This window comes from Caretta caretta, chromosome 4 (assembly GCF_965140235.1).
Source record: "Caretta caretta isolate rCarCar2 chromosome 4, rCarCar1.hap1, whole genome shotgun sequence".
Lineage (NCBI taxonomy): Eukaryota > Metazoa > Chordata > Testudines > Cheloniidae > Caretta > Caretta caretta.
In genome coordinates, this window is record NC_134209.1 from 51,373,926 (window position 1) to 51,385,070 (window position 11,145).

Consider the following 11,145-nt stretch of genomic DNA (forward strand, 5'->3'; position numbering starts at 1 on the left):
TATGTTAGTGCCATTTTTACGTTCTCCGTTTACAAAGTAGATGCATACCCTACCAGGTACAATCAACAATTCTTGAACAATCTGGCACGTTTTTTTTCTCCACCTTTGCTTCTAGCAAACGTAGTATATGGTCATTATCAGGAAGCTTCTATTTTCTTCTAACTTCTATAATATTTAGAGTTCTCCATTGTGCCTCCTACACTACAGTCTCTCAGAGTAGAGGGAAAAATTCAATTTAAAAAATATAGGTATTGTTTGAAAGGTTGACGGTCACTGTTGCTTCCCCTCCAAAACATACATCGTTAATTTATTCTCTAGAGTAGATGTGACACACTACTTCTCACCATGGCTTTGTCTACCAGCATTTGCAAATTTTCACTTATAACCTGGCAGTGATGGCCACCACTCCATTTTCTATTCCTAGTTGTAAGATGTAATGAACTTCCTAGCTGTTAGGCCTAGGACGTGTGAAAAGCCACAAGATCAGAAGATGTGAAAACTGGGATTCTGACTTGTTTGTTGGTGTTCACAGCATAACACTGTAAGTGAGCTAACTCCTCCATATGTGAATCAGACCAACCCCCAATAAGTTTTTTAAAATCTTTTTATCAACTTTTTTGTTTTGGTCTTAATTTTATCACAAATAAAGGAATAAACTAATCTTACTAGCGGGAGATACCCTTATTTGTTTGGAGAAACAAAAACATGATATTTTTGTATTAAAAAAATCTTTTATTCCTTTCAACATAGTCATTTCTGCAGAAACACAGTCAGAAATTTCTGTGTAGGAGTATGGATTTCTGGTAACAAGGCCACCTACACTAATTCACTGCAGGAAGTAGGAAGCCTATAAAGCTTCACTCACTAAGGACACAATTTTGCAAAATACTAAGTACCCTCTACACCCGTTTAAGTCAATGATAACAGAAGGTACTGAGCCTTTAGCAGTAGGTGATCAGGATTGGACCACCCTAAATTTTTACTTGATGAGTCGCAGAGCTGCATATATTTGTGTTTCTCAATAAAATTCAAGAATCTACACAACCTCTCCCCAATCCCACCAGAATAAACAGGATCTTGTTTAATACATCTATAAAAGTTGTTTTGGTATTAGAAGGAATAATTTGTACTTAATTGTTTTATTTTTCTCCTAGAATAAGGGTGGGCAAACTTTTTGGCCCGAGGGCCACATCGGGGTGTGAAACTGTATGGAGGGCCGGCCGGGTAGGGAAGGCCGTGCCCCCCAAACAGCCTGGCCCACACCCCCTCCCACTTCCTGCACCCTGACTGTCCCCCTCAGAACCCCTGACCCACCCAACCCCCCTGGTCCTTGTCCCCTGACCGTCCCCTCCTGGGACCCCCCCGCCTCAACCCCCCCCCCCCCAGGATCCTACCTCCTATCCACCCCCGCCCCCTGACAGGCCCCCCCGGGACTCCCATGCCCTATCCAACCCCTCCCTGTTTCCCGACCCCTGACCACCCCAGAACCTCCGCTCTATCCGACTGCCCCCTGGAACCCCCTACCCAACCCCCCTCATCACCACACGTGTGCTGCTGCCACCCCCTTACCATGCCGCACAGAGTGGCAAGAGCTCACAGACCTGCTGCCCGCAAGGCGGTGTGGCTGTGTGGGAGGGGCCGGGGGCAAACCTCCCAGACCAGGAGCTCTGGGGCTGGGCAAGACGGTCCCGCGGGCTGTAGTTTGCCCACCTCTGTCCTTGAAGCTGTTTCATTTCTGGGAAAGGTTCAATTAATAACTAGATAGGGAAAGATTTCTCAATTCATATTTTCTCTTCAGATTTTAATTTTACAAGTCAGACTATACTATCAGAAAATCTTATTGTAAGTAGTACCCAAGAGAGTACTTTGTCTTTGCAGCAATCCAGTGCAACATATATCAAGATGAGATTTCATAAAGAATATTTACCTTCTACACACCATTTTTTAACAGAGGAGTGTTGTTCAAAACTGTCAGCAATTTTGATAAATGTTCAGTTTAGTGGTTGTATGAAGGTGGAAGGAAAAAAGTTACCACTGAAAGCATATATTGAACTGAAAGATTTGACTACCATTTTTCTGCTAAAGAACTGCACACATCCAGAAAATATTGTCAGTTTGTATCTTATTTGCTTTGGTTTCAAATACATTTTGAAAATAAAACTGTATGTTAATCAAAACTAGAATGTACCCAAGGTTAAAGGTACACTGTCAATTGGAAAAATCTCACTTCTGAATATTGTATCTACAATAATACCTTAGATTATTATAACTGAGAAGTTATTGGTCTTTCAGTTTGTTTACTTTGTTCATTTGGCAGAATTTTGTGCATAACTAGTTAACAATGGAGAAACTCACTAACTGAACAGAGCCTTACAAATGTCAACTGGTGAGGCGAAAAGCACTTAATTTTTTCAAGGAAATTAATTTAAATTTAATGATAAATTATATATGCTATTCAATCAGGGTCCTATCAGAAACTGGAGAGAGTCCAGGAGCAACACAAATAATGCAAGGTCTAGAAAAGCTGACTATGAGGCAAGGTTAAAAACTAGGGATGTTTAGTCTTGAGAAAAGTCTGAGAGGGAACCTGATAACAGTATTCAAATATGTTAAGGGCTTTTATAAAGAGGACAGTGATCAGTTGTTCATGTCCACTGAAGGTAGGCCAAGAAGTAATGGACTTAATCAGCAGCAAGGGAGATTTAAGTTAAATATGAGGGAACACGTTCTAACTATAAAGGTAGAAACTATAGGCTTCCAAGATAGGTTGTAGAATCCCCACCATTAGACGTTTTTAAGAACAGATTGGATAAATACTTGTCAGTGATGGTCTCCTGCCTAAATGCAAGGAGCTGGACTTGAGGACCGCTTGAGGTCCCTTCCAGCCCTACATTTCCGTGATTCTATGACTTTCATATAATTCCTCCCTCCGAAGGGGATGTTCTGTGTGCAAATAAAACTGTCTTTTCAAGAGACACCATCAGGTGGTCTAGGTCCAGCACTATAGGCTTAGCTTGAACAAAGAAAAAAAATCAGTTAAAAAAAACTTAATAGAATGGTTCTGATGAAATGTTTTTTGAAGTCAGTGAAAACTTTGGATCGAAACAGCCCAATGCAGTGTTTACAAGTCAGCTTTATTAGATCTGTACTGGTAGTTTTGCCTTGTTTTAAATAACCATGATGATTAGTTCTTGCATAGCACTTTTCAGAGAGGAGATCGTTATCTTCAATTTATGGATGAGGAAATCAGGGAAAAGAGAGGTGAAGAGGAAAGCATACTGGAAAAGGTCCATATAAAAGACTAAACACCTAGAAATTTTATTGGTGATTAGGCCAATAAAGGGAAGATTTCACTTTCTCCAGTATTAACTGACTAAGCTTCTGACCGCCTCACCATCAGAAGCTCTGATGTAAGATGATATGGGGCATTCCTTTACCAAAGCATGTTTTGTTTACCAAGGAAGCCTATATTCTTATCTAATGTTTTAAAAATCAGGATTTATTTTATTAACAGCTTGTGCTTCTTGTGTTTCAGCGCTGTGCAATGGGGATCTCTGCACAGGAAGAATCCCTCAATCTATAGAGCTACTCAATGCTTGCTACTCTATCCCTGAGGCTGCAGGATCTCCCCAGTCTCTTGAACATCCACTCTGTGGGGACAATGGCTAGAATATCTGTGTAACAGTAGATTCGCCAGTCCCATCCCTGATGTGATTATCATAGCAACAAATCCCCCTGCAACAAGCTAAATTAATAAAAGTGCAGTCTCAATATTTCACATCTATGCTTTTGAGTTTTTGCATATGTACATGCCACTTGGATAATTAGGTGTTTCCTCGATTTTCATGTACAAGTAGCTTGTGTGCACAAGTCAGAAAAAAAGTAGTAACTGTATGTGTAACTATTAAATTTGTGCCAAGAATCTCACACATTTACAGGTAGCTTTTGAAAATTTGATCCCTGAAGTCTTAACTCACCAGTGACAACCTTGTTATATTTTCTCCTGTGTACTTAATTCAGATGAGCAACAAATGACTTGAATATTTACAGGTTCAGTACTTAGTGAGAAACTAACTATTGATTTAATGTTCTCAGTTGGAGATCTGTAAGAAATTTTTAATCTCTTTATCTGATCTCTTAATTCAAACCTCAAACAAGCAAGCTACTTTTTCAAGCTAATTTATTTTAACCTACTTTCACTAGTCATTAAAAGCCACTGGGGAGGGAAAGTAGTATCACTCATCTTTAACCGTAGTAACCTGGATGCCCTCTAGTGAGACTGTCAAGTTCTTTTTTCTATCAATTCTTTATCCTCTTACAGAAATAAATGGGAGGGGTTGTACATCACTCCTTTAATGTGAAAACCGGGGAACAAGTCTGACAACTGATCTTGTTGTAGAATCCACAGTGAATCCACAGTTGTAGAATCCAAGAGTTTGGTGGGGAAATGAGTGAACAGAGATAAAGTAATTGCCTTCTGTTCGTAGTAAGACCATATGTTTACTTCTGATAGATGACCTCCAATTCTCTCTAAATTCCAGTATGCAGTAAGTACCTTTCTGCCGTGACTATCAGCTCCGGCTGCACCATAAGCACTTAAAAAACTGAAGTTGTCCTCAAGTTTCCTACCATTATTGCCTGACCTTAAAGCTATTCACTAAGCAGGAAAGTGAAGCTAAGAGGGCAGGCAACTCAACAACTTTATATTGTGGGATATCCTCCTAATGGTTAAGTCAGAGTTTACCCTTTACCACAGGATGGATAGTATGTTTGGTTGCCTATGCCAGAAGGCATCATAAGATGCCTGCTGATTAATTTATACAGGAATGTGTTTGTGGGTATTTGTCATGTCCTCAACTATTTGGTTCCATGTTTTTAAGTGCATGAGTTTTGTAAACATGATAGGCAACTATGGCTTGTTTTTGTTAACACCCTTTATTCGCTTTTGAAACTGTTTATGAAATTTCTTGGGTTTGTATTTTTACATCTTTTGTGTGTGTGCAGTTAAATAAACCTTTAAAAAATTAAATACAAAATAATCTAGTGATTTTCTCCATATTAAGTTGAGTGAGAAGAACTGCCCATGCTGCTAGCTGGAAACGAAAGTCAGCATTCCTCTGGTAGTTTTAAAATTGCTGGGTTTTTGTGAGGGAGCGAGGGGGAGAATGTCAGCAAAAATGCACTATCAGTGAGCAATATCTCACTCCAGTATGTTTGCAAAGATTGAGAACAGCAGTAGTTGATTAGGTGATTGTACACTAATAATACATTACCCCACCATCTTTGCTTTAATCATGGAACAATTTCATTCAAGACATATTTTCATTGAAGAAAATACATTTGACCAGTTTTTTCCATTTCTCCATCAGTTTCAGTGATGGAGAATTGTGTCTAATTATCAGATGGCGGCAGTTTCTTAAACATGTTACTATTTCTGCCCTTGAACCTTGCCGGTTGCATGAGCCAATGTCAAAAAAAATTTTACCTGTTGACATTTCCTGTACATGAATTAAACAGTGAGGCTGCCTGGCAGTAGCCAGTGAATTGTACTCATGTTTCAAATATTATTATGTAATGTGGTTTCACTCGAAAGATTGAGGGATAAAGTTAGCTTACAAAAAATTAAATAAGCTATTTATATATTTTAATAGCAAGTGTCCAGTCAATTTATTCCAAGTTTTTAAGATCAAATTCTAGTTGTCAGTAATACTCTGTTCTAAAAATTTGAACGCATGTAATTTTTTTTTCTGCCCACCCCTACCTGCTTTTAGAATGACAAAGATGACTAAAATTAGCCTTCACTAAGGAGAGGCTATTATCTCTCCAGACTAAACTGCATACCTGCAATGTCATAAATAGAACCTGCTCCCACAACTCTAAGAGCACAGATCGTTGCTCTAGTTCAACTAAAGCAACTGATACTGAAGGACCCTCGTGCTTTTGAGGCTACGGATGAGTCAACAGAAGACAACATGCTCAAACATTTATATAGGACTTGATCCTCCACTCCATGCATCTTCTGTAGGCATAGCCAACTGAAATTTAACAACAAAAAGGGTGTCAAACATTACGTGTTGAGAATGCAAGCCTTTTACACCCACTTTGTACAGGGGTCGATAACTACAGAAGGTGAAGGTGAAGGCCAGTAAAGAATCAGGCTTGCTTCTGCTCCTACTACAGCTGATCGCAAAACTCCCATTGACACCAACAGGAGCATGATTAGATTCAATAGTGTCCAAAACAAACTTAATCACTGTGCTTAAAGAGGCATATAATATTATTAATCCCTTTTCTCTAAATACAGTTGATGCAGAACTTGATAAGGAGATTTAACCACCTAGAAAGCCTGAAGGAATAGTAACCCATTTTACATTTCCCAAGTTAGAGGGAGACAATTAGGCAAAAGTCAATTTCAAAGCAAGCTAAACTTTAAATGGCTTGAAACTTATTTTGTACAAAATTGTCTCTCCTCTTCCCCTAAAGGTAGGCTAGACATTTTTCTGTGACAAATCAATGTTCAAAACTAAAACAGCTGGAAGCTATTTGCAATCTAAAGTATGAAGAGGCTGTTGCCTCTCAATAGCACTTTACATTTGACAGATATCTAGATATTAATCAAATAGTTTCTTTTTTAAAAATGAATTCCTGACATGTACATTATCCAAACACAAATACTCAGTGAAAACCTGATCCCACTGAAGTCCATGGGAGTTTTGCCACTGACTTCAGTGTGGCCAGAATTTCTTTCAAATCATACAGAAATGCAAGTTAAAGAAGAACTCCGTAATACATTGAAAGTATTTCAGGCAGAACCACAATACTACAGTGTCATTTGCTGCTATAGATGCTGAAGGATTAGTCACGTTCAAACAACATAGTTGACCATGAGTGTAGAATGTCCCTGAAGTAGAGTTGCAATTTGTATTGTAGTGAAAGAACATAAGACTCTTGTTCTATTAGTTGCCAACCTATTGTGGAGAGCTTTAAATTAGTTTAAAAGGAGGGAAGTGACCTTAACCAAGGGTTAGAGGTTGGGGCTAGGGGGAGACAAGGAAAATTACAACAGAGTCATAGGAGCAACTAGAGGAAAATCAGTGGAGGAATCTGCTCAACATCTTTGATGTCTACACACAAATGCAAGGAGTATGGGGAATAAACAGGAAGGACGGGGCATAAGCTAAATTATGACTTAATTGGCATTACAGAATTACTCCTAGGGGAATTTTGCACCATTGCGCATGCGCAGAATTAATGTCCCCCTCAGATTTCTTTACTCCCCCACAGAAAAATGACTTTCTGACAGGGAAGCAAAGGGAAGCTGTAAGAGCAGTCACGCACCACTCCCTAGCAGCGCAGGCACATTGTTTCAGGCACCCGGAGAAACCAGCGGAGAAGTAAATCACCACGGGGCTAGGAACACCCCAGCCAATAGCTCCACCCTGAGCCAGGATCTGCTGCTAGTCCTGGCTGGGCTGGAGGTAGGAGAAGACGGGACTTCCTCTTCCCCTGCAAAGAGTTGCTGGGGCTATCTCAGACCCACCCCCCAGAAACCTCCCCCAAAGCTCAGCATCCTCCCGTTTCCTGCCCCTGTCACTCCTCAGCTGTGGGGGGATGGGTCACTGTACAGGAAACTGCTCCCTGCATCCACCCAACCCCATGCATCCAGACCTTCCATACCAAGATACCCCTGCCAAGCCTCACATGGTACATCCAGAATGCCCCCTAACCCTCCATACCCAAACCCCACTCCACTGAACCTCAACCCCTGCACCTGGAGCCCCCACCTGCACCCCATCTCTGTGCCCAGACCACCCCCTACTGAGCTTCCTGCACTCAAACCACCACCCTGAGCCCCCACATCCTGACCCTCATGCTACTGACGCCCAACTAGCTTCACCCAGACCCCCACCAAGCCCCACTTCCCCCAGCACTCAACACCCCTGCTGAGACCCCCACACCCAGACCCCTCCGCTGAACCCCAACCATCTTTACCTGGAAGCCCCTGCAGAGTCCCATTGCCCCTGCACCTGGCACCTCCCCAATGAGCCTGTGCTGCCAGATCCCCCACCCCACCTAAACCTCCCCCTCGAGCTGCCTTCACCCTGATTATTCCACATAGACTTCACTCACCCCACATCTAGCTTCCCCCACACTGAGCCCCACCACACATGGATCCTGCCTGCCCAGCATCTGGTGTGCCTGGAGCAGAGGGGCAGGCCCAGGCCTTGTGCTGCAGCAGGGTCAGCCTCACTGCTGAGTCCCTATCTTGGGGTGGGGGGGGCAGAATGGGGTGCTGCAGAGTGATCTCTCACCTTCATGCAGGCAGTGGCCTGTCCTCCCCACTGCCATGCTGGAGCCTCTGCATTTATTTATTGAGAAATGAAACCTGCAGCATTTTGCAGAATTTTAAAATATTGTGCACAGAATTTTTAATTTTTTCATGCAGAATGCCCATAGGAGTACAGAATGTGTGTTATGACTAGAATGTTGGTATAGCAGGTTCAGAAAGGTCAAGCACGGTTAAAAAGGGAGGATGTGTTGCATTATACATCAAGAATATATACACTTGTTCTGAGATCCAGGACATTGGAGCAGACAAGCTAAAAAGAGTCTCTAGATAAAGGTAAAAGGGGCAAAAACCAGGGGTGACATCATGGTAGGGGGTGTACTAGAGCCCACCAAATCAGGATGGGAAGGTGGATGAGGCATTTCTAGAACAAAATAACAGAAATCTCCAAAACACGAGAGCTGGTAGCTGTACAGATCTGTAGGCCTAGAACCCAGGTCTGCAGAGCGTGGGACAGCTGATCGATGTTGCCATTGTGATGTCATACAGATTAGGCACAGGAATTGCTGCCCAAAGGATCCAGAAAGACAGCAACTTACAGCCTTCTTATTGGCTCATGCTCACTATTTAACCGTGGAGGATCTCCAAGAAGTTGTCTAGGCAATCATGCAGATTTTTGGCTTGCTATGACTCCAGACCTCACCTTGCTTTCTGATCTCCAGTCTCCCATTTCAGCTGCCTCTGACCTTGAGTCTTGCCTCCTGATTCCAGACTGGTAATTACCTCTGATCACTGATCCCAGCTGACTCCGACTCCTGCCTATTGATCCTGTTTATAGTGATTACTCTGATTTCTGCTTATTGACTGCAGCCTTGTGACTTGTGGACACCAACCTAGCTGTGACTGTTAGGCCAGATCACCTAAGCCCTGGTCCCTTATGGTAAGTAATGGGGGACTTTAACTGCCCAGACAAGTGTTGGAAATGTAATATGGCAAAATACAAAATTTCCAGTAAGTTCTTGGAATGTACTGGGAACAACTTAATTGTTCCAGAAACTGGAAGATGTAAGCAGGGAGCCAGTCATTTTAGACTTGATTCTGACTAACGGAGAGGAATTGGTGGTGATTCTGAAGGCGGAAGACAATTTGAGCAAAAGTGATTGTGAAATGATAAATTTAGTAATTCCTAAGAAAAAGGAGTGAGAGCAGAATAATAAAGACAATTAACTTCAAAAAAGGAGACTTTAACAAACTCAGAGAGCTGGTAGGTAAGGGTCCCATGGGAAGAAAATCCACAGGAAAAAGGAGTTCTGGAAAGCAGGCAATTTCTCAAATAGACAATATTAAAGGCACAACTGCAATCTGTCCTGAAGCAAAGGAAAGAAAGGAACAGTAGTATGAGGCCAATATGGTTCCAGTAGGTGCTCTTTAATGGCCTGAAAATCGAAAACTAATGCTAGAAAAAGTGGAAATGTGTACAAATTGCTAAGGAAGGGTACAAAAGAATAGCAAAAGCATGTAGGAACAAAATCAGAAAGGCTAAGGCACAAAATGAGTTACCGCTAGCAAGGTACATTAAAGGCAATAAATGTATTAGGAGCAAGAAAAATAAGGAAAGTGTAGGTTCTCTACTTGGTGGGGAAGGAGAGCTAATAACTGATGAAATCAAGAAAAATGATGTGTTTATTGCCTATTTTGCTTCAGTCTTCACTAAAAAGGTGAATGGTGACCACCCTCAACACAATTAATATTAACAACAAGGGGGAACACAAGCCAAAATAGGGAAAAAACAGATAAATGTATTCAAGTCAGCAAGGCCTGATGAAATTTATCCTAGGGTACTTAAAGAACTAGCTGAACCAATTTTGGAACTATTAACAGTCATCGCTGAGAACTCCTAGAGGATGGGTGAGGTTCTAGCAGACTGGAGAAGGGCAAACATAACTTATCTTCAAAAAGAGGAACAAAGAGGATCTGGGGAATTAAAAACTAGTCAGCCTAACTTTAATATCTGGAAAGCTCCTGGAACATAAGTACCTGGAAAATAATAGTCCATACTCAAAGAGTAGTTATCAGTAGCTTCTGTCAGACTGGGAGGGTATATGTACTGGGGTCCTGCAGGGATCACTTCTGGATCTGGTACTATTGAATATTTTTGTTAATAACTTGGATAATGCAGTGGAAGTATACTTATAAAATTTGCAGATGACTCTAAGGTGAGAAGGGTTGCAAACACTTTGGAGGATAGGATTAGAGTTCAAAATGACCTTGACAAACTGGAGAATTGGTCAAGATGAAATTCAATAAAAACAAAAGCGAAGTAATTCCTTAGGAAGGAAAAATCAAATTCAAAACTACAAAATGGGAAACGACTGGTGGTACTGCTGAAAAGGATCTGGGGTTATAATGGATCACAAATTGAATACGAGTCAATGTGATGCAGCTGCAAAAAAGGCTACTGTCATTCTGGGGTGTATTAACAGGGATGTCGTATGTAAGACATGGACTTAATTGTCCTGCTCTACTCAGCACTGGCAAGGCCTCAGCTGGAGTACTGTGTCCAGTTCTAGGCTCCACATTTAAGGAAAGATGGGGAAAAATTGGAAAGAGTCCAGAAGAGAGCAACAAAAATGACAAGTTTTAGAAAACCTGATATATTAGGAAAGGTTACAAACCTGGACATATTTGGCTTTGAGAAAAGACTGAAGTGGGACATAACAGTCTGCAGATATGTTAAGGGCTACTATAAAGAGGACCGCAATCAATTGTTCTCCATGTCCTACTGCAGCAAGAGTGATTTAAGTTAGAAATTAGGAAAAACTTTCTAATTCTAAGTTCTCGCCTAGGCTTCCATGGTG